Raw genomic sequence first — 13,400 nt, 5'->3', positions numbered from 1 at the left:
ACACTTTGGAGAGTCAGGAGGTGAGTTACTCGCCATAGAATTCCAAGCCTCTGACCTGCTCTTGTAACCACAGTATTTATATAGCTAGTCCAGTTCAGTTTCTGGTCAATGGTAACCTCCAGGATATTGATAGTGAGGGATTCCATGATGGTAATGCCACCAAGGAACGATTGTTAGATTTTCTCTTGTTGGAGATGGTCATTGCCTAGCACTTGTGTGGCGCAAATGTTACTTGCCAATTGTCAGCCCAAGCTTGGATATTTTCCAGGTCTTGCTGCATTTGGACATGGACTGCTTCAGTGTCTGAGGAATCAGGAATGGTGCTGAATATTGTACAATCATCAGTGAACATCCCAACTTCTGGCCTTTTGATGAAAGTAAGGACATTGATGAAATAGCTGAAGACGGTTGGGCCTAGGACACTACCCTGAAGAACTCCTGCAGTGATGTCCTGGAACTGCAATGATTGACCTCCAACAACCACAACCATCTTCCCTTGTGCTAGGTATAACTCCAACCAGTGGAGGGTTTTCCCCCTGATTCCCTCTGACTCCACTTTCACTGTGGCTCCTTGATGCTACACTCGGTCAAATGCTGCCTTGATTTCATGGGAGGTTACTCTCACCTCACCTCTAATGTTCAGCTCTTTTGTCTGTATTTGAACCAAGTCTGTAATAGGACATGACACCACAGCATGACAAGGAGATGAGCAAAGGTGAAGCAGAGTCTCTATGAGATGTAGCTGCAGCAAGAGAAGAAGGTTTTCTGTAGGAGGCCAAATCTGCTTATGATGTTCAGTAATAATTCTCTTACCTGGGTCTCAACAAGGATCAGTGTGTTTGATGTCCTCACTAAAATCTGCCATCTGCTACAGCCACAACTGCAGCCTCGGGGCAGGGTGAATATAGCATTGCCAGTGGCTGTGAAGAGAACCATGACATTAACTTTTATATGTTGGGTTCCTTCCAAGTTGCGGTAGGTGGTATTTTCTCCTAGTTCACTGACCATTGTTGCAAAAGGGAGGTCACTGAGGCTCTGTATTTCAAGAGAGATAAACACGTTTTTTTCCCTTGTGCCAAAGAGAAGGAGCTGGGATGAGCAATAGAGCTCAGTGAGGATTGAAGGCCTCCCATGTTGCAGGATGCCACTGACTTTGTTTTGCTGTCACCACATACCAACTCTGAGATGGGCTGCTACTGAAAGGGTTTTCAGGGCCTCAGTGTTCAGCTGGTTTATGATGGTATGAATAAAATCATGCAGGTTAGTGCCTAATATCCTAGAAGCAGCAATGATGCCTTAATTATGCAGTCATCCCTGTGCTATCTGCATTTGAACCACCACAACAAACCAGAGTGTAACTATAGAGTGACAAGGGCTATCCTTTGATGATTTGGCTCATTACCCTGTTGCGCAATGCATACATGTGGGCAGCATGCATATAAAGCAAATCATGTCATAATATATATATAAGAGCTCCTCACACATTCATTAAATATATAGACATATGATAAATATATCTTTAATCCGAGTACTCTACTGCGATACCCTGCAAACCTAGTTCAACACTGGTATCTGCAGCTATAATGGCAGCAGTTTTAGCCTGACTGGCAACTAGCTGAGATAACACAGCAGCCTGAAATTGCACAGCAGTGGGTTGAGCTTGCAAGTCTTCAGTCTGAGATTCTGGATGGTGGGTGGCTTCTGCTTGTGCAGCAACAGAGACTGTGATATCGGCCATAATTCACTGCATCTTGGTTGGGCCTGCAAGTATTTTCATGTAGTTAGTCACCACTTCCATGCTGGAGAAGGATGAGCTCTAAGCTCTGCGCAAAGCCCAGTGTCAAGGTGGTGCTGGACTTTTCCTTGCTCCTTGATGTTGACTGGCAGATCCATCAATGCACCAGTCAATGTGCATATCAATCAACCTTTTCTATAAGCTGCACCATCAAAGTGCTCACTTGGGTCCTCTACAGTAAAATTTATGTATGCCCTTGGCCTCTGGGAAGCTAGCACCTGGGCTACCCTTGTCCCTATCCTGGCTGCAGACCACTTGTGCCTGGTGTCTCACCATAGAAAACATAGTAAACTGGAGCAGGAGTAGGTCATTTGCTCCTTTTAACCTGCTCGCCATTCAAAATGATCATGGCTGATCCTCTAACTCAACACCATAGTCCCAATCTCTCCCTGTACCCCCTGATGCCTTTAAGAGTCCAGAAATCTATCTATTTCCTTCTTAAATATATTCAGTGACTTTGTCTCACAGCCCTCTGTGGTAGAGAATTCCAGAGGTTCGCCACCCTCTGAGTGAAGAGGTTTCACATCACTTCGGTCCTAAATGGCTTACGCTGTATTCTGAGACTGTGAACCCTTGTTCTAGACCCCCCCAACGTTTCAATGAGAAGCCGTCTCATTCTTCTAAACTCCAGTGAATATTGACCTAGCCGACCCAATCTCTCCTCATACGACAATCCTGTCATCGCAGGAATCAGTCTGGTGAACTTTTTGGAATTTTTAGAATTTTTAGAAAGCTTTTGATAAAGTCCCACATAAGAGGCTAGTGTGCAAAATTAAAGCACATGGAATTGGGGATAACATATTGGCATGGATTGAGAATTGTTTAGCAGACAGGGTAGAGAGAGTAGGAATAAATGGATCTTTTTTGGAGTGGCAGGCAGTGACTAGTGGGCTACCAAAGGGATCAGTGCTTGGGCTCTAGCTATTCACAATATATATCAATGATTTGGATGAGGGAACCAAATGTAAAATTTCCAAGTTTGCTGACAACATGAAACTTGGTGGGAATATAAGCGACGAGGAGGGTGTTAAGAGGCTTCAAGGTGATTTAAACAGGTTGAATGAGTGGACAAACACATGGCAGGTGCAGTGTAAAGTGGATGTGTGAAGTTAGCCGCTTTGGTAGGAAAAACAGAATGGCAGAGTATTATTTAAATGGTTATAGATTGAGAAATGTTGATGCACAAAGGGACCTGAGTGTCCTTGTACACCAATCACTGAAAGCAAGCATGCAGGTTCAACAAGTAGTTAAGAAGGCAAATGGTATGTTGACCTTCATCACAAGAGGACTTGAATACAAGAGCAAGGATGCCATACTGCAGCTGTACAGGGCCTTGGTGAGTCCACACCTGGAGTATTATATGCAGTTTTGGTCTCCTTACTTAAAAAAGGATATACTTGCCTTGGAGGGAGAGCAGCGAGGTTCACCAGACTGATTCCTGCGATGACAGGATTGTCGTATGAGGAGAGATTGGGTCGGCTAGGTCAATATTCACTGGAGTTTAGAAGAATGAGACGGCTTTTCATTGAAACGTTGGGGGGGTCTAGAACAAGGGTTCACAGTCTCAGAATACAGCGTAAGCCATTTAGGACCGAAGTGATGTGAAACCTCTTCACTCAGAGGGTGGCGAACCTCTGGAATTCTCTACCACAGAGGGCTGTGAGACAAAGTCACTGAATATATTTAAGAAGGAAATAGATAGATTTCTGGACTCTTAAAGGCATCAGGGGGTACAGGGAGAGATTGGGACTATGGTGTTGAGTTAGAGGATTCAAATCCACTGATTCTCATTTATCTATCTGCTAGTTAAGTCCTCAAAAACTCCAGTGGGTTTGTCACACATGATTTATCTTTCATAAATCCATGTTGACTTTATCTAAACCCACTGATGTCTCCTAAGTCCTAAGTGTGCTGTTATTACATCCTTATAATAGACTGTAGCGTTTTCCCCACTACTGATGTTAGGCTATCTAGTCTGTAATTCCCTGTTTTCTCCATTCCTCCTTTTGTGCAGATCTCACCTCTAAACTATCCTCTGAAGTATGTGCAGTGTCAGTATCTGAGCAGGTGCCAGCACATTTGAGAGTGACTGATGGTGCTTCTTCATCATCACTGTCTTCCTGATCTTCCAGTTCTTGCTCCTCCATCTCTGCCTGGCCAGGTTGTAATTCTTGGGCATGTGAATGGAGAAAAACACAAGGGTTGTGGTTTTCAAAACAAGAGGAGAATGTTTACCCCAACTGCAGCTCTTACAGAAGAGTTTATGAGCTGAGGGGGAAGTGGGATGTGAGAGGGAGGATAATGTATCAGGATCACATCATTAGCGATGGTCAATCCAATGATGGCCACTGTCTTCTATGTGGGTTAGGATATGAATAATGTGCCCATCCACTGCCAATAAGGTCATACTATCTCCAACTTTGTGCAGCCTGCCCTGCAAGGGAAAGAAAGATGTATGTCAGTTAATGTTAAGCAGCCTGTTTGGGTGATGTAGCTGTCAAAGTTGAATAACTGTCAGTGCATGCAAACTGGGAGATGCAGCTATGGGCCTTGCAGCAGTGCTAAGTGTGTACAGATGAGGTGAAGCTATGGATGTTAGGTATGAGCTCTAATTGAGTAAGATTGTTGGTAGGTGAGTGATGGCAGTGTGGTGCATTGAGCAGTGAATGAAATTAATGGTGCAGTTGGTGGAATATTACAGAATCTTTACAGTGCAGAAGGAGGCCACTTTTTGAGTCTGCACTGACTCACTGAAAGAGTAATCTACCTAATCCCACTTCCCTGCCTTATCCCCGTAATCTTGCACATTCTTTCTTTTCAGATAGCAATCCAATTCCCTTTTGAATTCCTCGATCGAACCTGCCTCCACCGTCCTCTCAGGAAGTTTGAGTGAAAGAATTTTTCCTCACATCACTTCTACTTCTTTTGCACATTATTTTGAATCTGTGCCCTTTAGTTCTTGATGTACTCTTGAGAGGGAACAGTGTCTCATTATTTACCGTGTCCATACCCCTCAGGATCTTTTATACCTCGATCAAGTCTCCTCTCAGCCTCTCTTCTCCAAGAAAAACAGACCCAACCTCTCCATTCTGTTCTCAGAACTACAGTTGTTAATCCCTGGAATCATTCTTGTGAATCTCCTTTGGACTCTCTCCAGTGCCTTCACATCCTTCCTCAAGTATAGCACCCAAAACTGGACACAGCAGACCAGGTGAGGCCTAACTAGTGTTTTATACAACTTTAACATGACCTCCTTATTCTTGTACTCAATGCCCCTATTAATAAAACCTAGGATAACATATGCTTTATTAACTGCTCTCTCAAAATGCCCTGCCACCTTCAATGACTTGTGTACATATATACTGAGGTCCCTTTGTTCCTCAACCTCCTTTAGAAGTTCGCCCTTTATTTTATACTTTCTCTCCATATTCTTTCTGCACACTTCTCTGCTTTGAACTTCATCCACCATTTATCTGCCAAATCCACCAATATGTCTATGTCCTTTTGAAGTTCAAGACTATCATCATCACAATGACAATACTTCAAATCTTTGTTTTATCCACAAAGTTTGAAGTCATGCCCTGCATACCCAAGTCTAGGTCATTAATATATATCAAGTTGAGCAAGGGTCCCAACACTGACCCCTGGGTAACTCCACTACCCAGACCTTCCCTCAATCTGCAAAACAACCATTTATCACTACTTTCTGTTTCCTGTCACTCAGCCAATTTCTTATCTAAATGCCTAGTTCCCCTTTTATTCTATGAGCTGGAATTTTGATCACAAGCCTGTTGTGTAGCACTGTACAAAATGCCTTTTGAAAATCCATATACACCACATTAATGCATTACCCTTATAAATCTTCTGTTACCTCTTCAAAAAACTCCAACAAGTTAGTTAAACATGATTTTCCCTTAATGAATCCATGTTGTCTTTCCTTAATTATCCCGCACCTGTCTAATTCACTGATCTTGACCATTCACGTGAGGTCACTGAAATCCTTGTTGCTTCCAGGTTCTTGGTGCTAGATTCCTGGTATTGATTGCTATCTGCTCCCACTGCCTCCACACAGATTGCCCAGAGGTCCTTCTTGCTCCTCACTTGGATAGATGACCTCTCCCCTCCACTAAGGCACTCAGAGCAGTATCAGAGAACTTGGAGCATGCTTTCTGAAATGTTGTGTCTTAATTCAGTGTTCTTCTTGCTCATACTCTTTGCTACAACCAGTTCCAGCACCTGTTCTAGCCAAATGTTCTTGCCTTGTAAGAGGAACAAACTGGCTTTAAATATCTGTTTCACTGGGTTGGTCTTGTCTTGTTTCTTTATTTACCCCTGCATGTTGCAGTCGGATGGTTGTTAGGCAGCCTTTCTTGACTCATTTGAACACATATTTTGTTTCTTTACCATGCCTATTTTACTCTCTTTGGCTGTTGCGTCATGAAATATTCTGTCATTTAACCTTCCCTGTCCTCCATTCTATCACAGACCTTCTCATTCATTCTTCTTGACCCCTCACCACTAAAAACACTTTAATTTCTACCTTTCTTCAGTTTTGATGAAAGATCATCATCCTGAAACATTAACAGTATTTCTCTATACAAATACTGCCTGCCCATGAAGGAATGTAGCTATAAATACAAAATTATATAAGAATCCAGCTATAAATAAGGGGCTATAAGATTAAAAATAGTGATTCCCCTATGAAATAGAGATTAAAAGTTTAAAGAAGGATTATTAAAAAAAGAGATATGTTGGAGCTTTTCATCTTGCACTCATCAGGACACTTTGTGAGAATACCATTATAAAGGGGAAACAACAATTTGTACTGTATGAGAAGAGATCGGAGGGGGTGGCGGGAGGTCCAGGGTTGGAGTCTGGGAAGTCAGAGGTTGCCGGTGGTGGCAGGCCTCGGGTCTGGTTGGTTCGGGTCGGACCTGGGTGTGATGGAATGATAGAATGGAGGGTATTGGGCCTCGGTGAGTTGGGGGGGTGGTGGGGGTGGATGGGAGTCAGGCCGCGGGTCAGGTTGGGTCCAGGCAGGGGGTGTTGGACCTCTAGTCCAGCCTGTGGGGCGAGGGGGTAGGGAGGAAGAAAGTCGGGCCCGCCGGGGGTGGGGGTTGGTGGATGGCGGGCAAGGTGCCTGGAGAAGTCCCTGTGGCATTGCGGGAAATCCCATTTGGGGCAGTTGTCAGGGGAAACACCTGGGGGAGGGGGGGTTCTGGGCTGTGGAGGGAGACCCAAAGGGGCAGGCGGAGTTGAAGGGTGTCTCGTTGATGGGTTGGTGCGAGTCTGTACAATAATTAATCAGAAGTTAGAAGTGGTTTTAGCCCTTCTAACTTTTTCTGGGTAACTGTTGGTGTACCCCAGTCTGAAACATCTGAAGTTCACAACTTGAGACGGTGCATTTTCAGATGGTTCCCAGTGCAGAGCAATTGCCTAGGGGAAGTTTGCACTTCTGGACAAGTGCTGTGCAAACCTTACCTCTGAACTTCTGAAAGGTATTCCCCTGCGGATCTTTGGGGTACCCCCCAAGCCATCTTCCCAACCCACCCACCCCCCCATCCCCACCCCCACCACCACCCCATAATACAACACCCAGGAGCTCGTAAGTTATGGCCCATTAACAACTCTGTTTCTCACCAAGGATGCTGCCTGACCTGCTGACCATTTCCAACATTTTTTGTTTTTATTTCAGATTTCCAGCATCTGCAGTATTTTGCTTTTGCATTTCATTTAAATAGCACAGGGGAGCTTTAAATGTAGATGACGTGCAAATTTGGGCCTACTGCTGAAGAGTGCAGTCACTCAGCTGCGCTGGCTACATGCAGTTATCATCAAATTAGCAGGCAGCACATAGTTTACCTGCCACTGACGAGGGAAGCAATGGATATAGATTAGTTAGACATTACAATACCCCTATAAAAACAAAAAAACTGCGGATGCTGGAAATCCAAAACAAAAACAGAATTACCTGGAAAAACTCAGCAGGTCTGGCAGCATCGGCGGAGAAGAAAAGAGTTGACGTTTCGAGTCCTCATGACCCTTCGACAGAACTTGAGTTCGAGTCCAGGCAAAGGTGAACAAGGCAACAGAGAAATCCGGAAATCTTGTCGCAGAGAGGAACAGAACTTCTTCAAGGAGGTAGGCATTTCTTGAAGAGCAGTGGCAGTCAATTAAACACAGAGATAAAAACAAAAAAACTGCGGATGCTGGAAATCCAAAACAAAAACAGAATTACCTGGAAAAACTCAGCAGGTCTGGCAGCATCGGCGGAGAAGAAAAGAGTTGACGTTTCGAGTCCTCATGACCCTTCGACAGAACTTGAGTTCGAGTCCCCTGGACTCGAACTCAAGTTCTGTCGAAGGGTCATGAGGACTCGAAACGTCAACTCTTTTCTTCTCCGCCGATGCTGCCAGACCTGCTGAGTTTTTCCAGGTAATTCTGTTTTTGTATTACAATACCCCTGGCTTTTATTGGACCTGTCCAATTTTTACAGTCTATGATTCAATTGATCACCACCAAACTCCAAAGCCAAGAGCATGTTCGCATTGGCATACCTCAGGCTTAAGATGATATAAACTGCAACCTTTGTTTGTTTACAAGCCCTTGTGGTGCTTCTGAGACAGAAACTCTAGGTTCAAGTCCCACTCCATGACTTACTAGACAAGGAAGGTGTGTTCATAATATGACCAAATATGCGGGAGGCGGCATAGTGGTATTGTCACTGGGCTAGTATTTCAGCAGACCCAGGGTAATTCGCTGGGGAGATGTAGAAGAGTCATACGGACTTGAAATGTTATCTCTGTCTCTCTCTCTCCACAGATGCTGTTAGACCTGCTGAGTTTTTCCAGCGTTTTTTATTTTTGTTTCAGATTTCCAGCATCTGCAGTATTTTGCCTGTGTTTCTTCTGGTTGTTGAGTTCTTACACACTCCTTTTTCAAAACAGGAATGCTTCCAGCTTCCTTTTGGAATCTCAGTGGCCAATCAAGGTTGATTTCTTTTAGCCAATTTCACCCTAAAAGGCTTGGTCCCCTGCCTTTCAATACCAACACTGGTAGCTTTACTGACTGGCTTTCATAATGGACAGTTACTCTGCTTATGCCTTTTATTTGAATATCTTCACCCGTATATGTTTTGAGCTTGGCACCTGTTAGTTCTAAACTTAATTGATGTTCACCATTGTTCAGATATCTGAAGGTATGTTTCCCGATTACTGTAGTGGAAGTGCTGTGTCCATTTCCATTCTAACAGGTTTGCCATTTACTTTCACTTTGACAAATATTGATTCTGTCTTTCCAACTTTCAGATTAAGCAATGAGTAAATGTCTGAATTTGTTGTTTCAGGCTCTTCCACATTGTAGATTTCATTGGGCTTCTTCTTTTGTTTACAAGCCTGCTTGAATCTTTCCTTGCATTGCCTCATTATATGTCCATTTCTGTGACATAATAATAGCATTCAATTTTTTTAAACAGCGAATCGCTAAAAGGCTGCTTTTTTTCCACCTCTATTAAAATTATTCTTCAATTTTACTGCTAAATTATTTTTCTTTATTCTTCGGCTAGTGGAGCTGTTTCCCGCTTCTCAGCAGAGTCTCGCATTTTCAAGCTCTTTTCGGCTGGGGTTTCCTGCATGATTTGGAGGATGATACCATTTTTCACACCCTGTATTGCTTTTGAATCTCTTACTGTGCTTTCCATGGCCAGTGCTATCTCTAACGCCTCCTTGAAATCCAGATTCACTTCGGACAATAATCTTTTCAGAATAGTGTCCTCATCCACACTCTAAATGATTTCTGAGCATGTCGTTTAGAGTCATACCAAACTCACAATGTTCCATTAGCTGCTTCAAATTTGCCACGTAGCATGCAATTGTCTCACCCACAGTTCTATTTTGCAAATTAAACCTGAACCTCGGCATCATGACTGAGGGGTTTGGTTGAAAATCACTCTTCACCAGGTCTACCAATTCATCAATTTTTTTTGAATCTGGGGCATTGGGTGTTGTCAAACTTTGAATCAAAACATAAGTTTTGCTTCCACAAGCACCTAAGAGGATCACTCGCCTCTTCTCTTCCCCACTATTCTCAATTGTTTGAAAAAAAGAATGTGAGGTATTCTATGTAATGAGACCAAACACCTGTGGTTGGTTCAAAAGGATGAATTCTCCAAAATTGTGGCATTTTGAGAGGGGATTACTTCTTCATTTCTAACGGAGCTTGCTACTTACTATCACTGGGTGAAGTACAGTGCAGATTTCTTTCTAACTTTATTCCTTCTGCTAACCCTGTTTTATCCTCATTGCCAGTTTGTTGTAAGGGTGGCCGGTTTGCTACTATTGTCGATAGAGTTGATCAGCAGAATCTTCTTGGGTGGAAATATTAAATTTATTTACAATATACTCAGCAGTAACTACACGTATGCTTTCGACTCAAACTCTAACTCTACACTGAGTGCTAGAGGTAGCCCAGGCTACTCTCCTACTGGTTACGACAGATTATGTGATCTTCCTTACAAGTGTTATTCTTAAAGGTACATTACACACTAAATAAAACCATAATTACCACAGTTTCCAAAATATGCAATGGGCTGTGGTAATAATAGGAGAGATTACTGGTTGGCCATGTGATGGAAAAAAAATTGGAGCTATGGATATTGATGGTGAATGCTCCAATTTTTCAATTTGAGCAAAATTCAAAAGTAAAACACTGTCAGGCAACAGATGAATCCACTGTGCAGCTGAGGACTCCACAGAGGCCCATTGTGACTACCCACAGATTGCAGAGTCAAAGGACCTAGAAGGATTGAGGAAAAAACAGTAAAAAGGCAAAAATTACCTTTTAAGATTGACAGCAATCATCATCATGATCAGCACTAGTATTTCAAAAAGTAGCAGGAAGAAAACTGCAAGAAAGATCCATAGCCAGCCTCAAAACACATGGTCGCCGAGCTCAAATGAATGAAAAAAAACTTTTTAAAAACAGAAGGCAGACCTGAAAAATTGGTTTCCAGTCCATTCCTCCAATTTAAAAGTTCACCACGTGGTCCAAACTTCCTGGTTTGAAGACTTACCATAGAGAGAGCAACAGGATCCCATCAAAACTCACAGGCATGGGAAGAGCAAATACGAAGAAAAAAAAACTGTTACTGCACAGCCATTTTTAAAAGGCCAACAACACTTAAAGCTATACTCCCTTGTGTGAAAAAAACAATCATGGATAGCAAAATAACATTATCAGACCAATTTAAGCTAAGGCAAGAGTGACAACCAGACCCAACATTGGGTGTCATGGTGAAGAAGATTACAGTACAACAGGATCAAGTAAAAAATCAGAAGTACAAGTTAATACATTTATTTATTTGTTTAGTGTAGTTGCAGATGAAGTAATCCTAAGACAAGGTATAGATGAATCCTCAATGACATTTTGTATGTTATTCAAAGCCTTTGACAAATATTTTAAACTCCAAGTTGTGGAGAGCACAGACCTTAAAAATGTCTAGAACACCCCAATAAAGCATGGAAGGGGCAAGGAGACCCCCGAGTGAGGGGGGAGGGGCGGGGGGGTTTGGGTGGAATACCTAAGCAAATCAAAAGATGATCACAGACCGTGTCAGCACAATGAAGTCCATGAGCTAAAGAATTTATTACAGAAAAGAAAGAAAAGGCTGAGAAACAGCAGAAAAGCTTAAAATAGAGCTTTTTGGAAATGCCAACACATTACCCAAATTGTAACTGCAGGTGGCAGTGTGAAGTGAGCAGATGACAATGAATGAAGGAAAGCTATCTGATGTAACCCAAAAGAAACAATGTCTGCAAAAAGAAAATGAAGCTATTCCACAGGAAAATTTTTGTATCATAGCTGGAAGAACTTCGATGTTGCTCTAACAGGGCCGTTTCTTCAAACTTATTCTCTCTACAGTAAATCTTCAAACCAAGAAGTTTGGGCCACCTAGTGAACTTTTAAATTGGAGGAATAAACTGGAATCCATTTTTTCAGGTCTCCCTTCTGTTTTTAAAACTTTTTTTTCATTCATTTGAGCTCGGTGACCACTTGTTTTGAGGCTGGCTATGGATCTTTCTTGCAGCTTTCTTCCTGCTACTTTTTGAAATACCAGTGCTGATCATGATTGCTACCTGTCTTAAAAGGTAATTTCTGCCTTTTGTATCATAGCAGGAAGAACTCAACCAGTAGTACAGCCAGGCACTTCAGGAAATAGAAAAGATACCCAACAAAGTCTCTGCCCTAAAAGACTCTTTGAAAAATCAGTACATGTCCCTGGAAAAACAGGAGGTGTTAAAAAAGGTGTTCAATACCACTTTAGAAAGGAAAGCTGTGTTGGAACTATCAGCATTGAAAAAGAAATGCACTGAAGCACAGCATGAATTGGCAAGAGGTCAACAGGAAAATAATCAGTTGAATGAACAGCTGATTGTCCTTCAAATCAAGTGCAAAAGGAGTACATAACCCCTCAGCAGCATAAGAAATGAAGACTGCCTTGAACAGAAGAATGGAAGAACAGCAGAACAAACTCAATGAAACTCTGTTGAAAACTCAAGACAAAGCGATTGAGCTTCACAAAGAAAAGGCAAACCTGGTACATGACTTTCACATGCTACAAGGATCCCTCAGGTCAAAGTTTCTTCCTCAGGGAAATTATGAACAGAAGCAAAACAAATTTAATGTCACTCCGGACAAACTGAAGAATCAGTTGCTGGAGAAGACTCAGCAATGCTTTATATTCCAGGAGGAAGCTAAGACATACAAGAAAGAGACTAAAGATCTGAAGATCAGGAAACTATAAGGCAAAGCACTGGATGCCTTAAATTTGCTGAAAACCATTGAGCTTTTGAAAAATAAAATAGTTGAAATGAAAATCAAGAACCCAGAATGTCAAGAAAAAGTTGAACAGTTGCAAGGGAAAGTAGATGTTCTCACAAAAGAGCTTGAAGAGTCTCAGCAACAATCAGCAAAAAGAAAACTCAGCAATGACGAGGTTCAAGCTAACATGAACAGCATGATGTTGATGCTGGAACAGGAAAAGGAATGTCTGAGGAATCAGAATAGTTGGCTGAAAGCATACTTAACAACCAAAATTGAGAAACAAAGGCAAAATACTGCGGATGCTGGAAATCTGAAACAAAAACAAAAAATGTTGGAAAAGCTCAGCAGGCCTGACAGCATCTGTGGAGAGGAAGACAGAGTTAATGTTTCCAGTCCATATGACTCTTCTTCAGAGCCAAAGGGAAGTAGAAATGTGATGAAATATATACTGTGGGACAGGTGAAGCTGGATAGAAGGCCAGCGATAGGTGGAGGCAAAGAAGAGATTGTGAAATATGTAATAAGCAAAAGGTCAAAGAGTTGTTAATAGTGGTGGTGCTGGCTAAAGGAGGTGCTAATGGTGACATTAAGAGTGAAAAGCAAAATGTGATAATGAGAGGATCAGGGTAAGAACTCTGGAAAATGACAGATGGCCCTAGTGGGGGTGGTGGGGGGGGGGACGGTGGTGGGAAAAAAAGATCAAAAAGGCTAAAATCTGGGGATAAAATGATGATTAAAATGGAAATAAATTTAAAAAATAATAAAAATGAAAGTAAGTGGGAATA

The sequence above is a fragment of the Carcharodon carcharias genome, chromosome 11 (assembly GCF_017639515.1).
Source record: "Carcharodon carcharias isolate sCarCar2 chromosome 11, sCarCar2.pri, whole genome shotgun sequence".
In the NCBI taxonomy this organism is placed as follows: domain Eukaryota; kingdom Metazoa; phylum Chordata; class Chondrichthyes; order Lamniformes; family Lamnidae; genus Carcharodon; species Carcharodon carcharias.
This window is presented reverse-complemented; position numbering follows the sequence as displayed.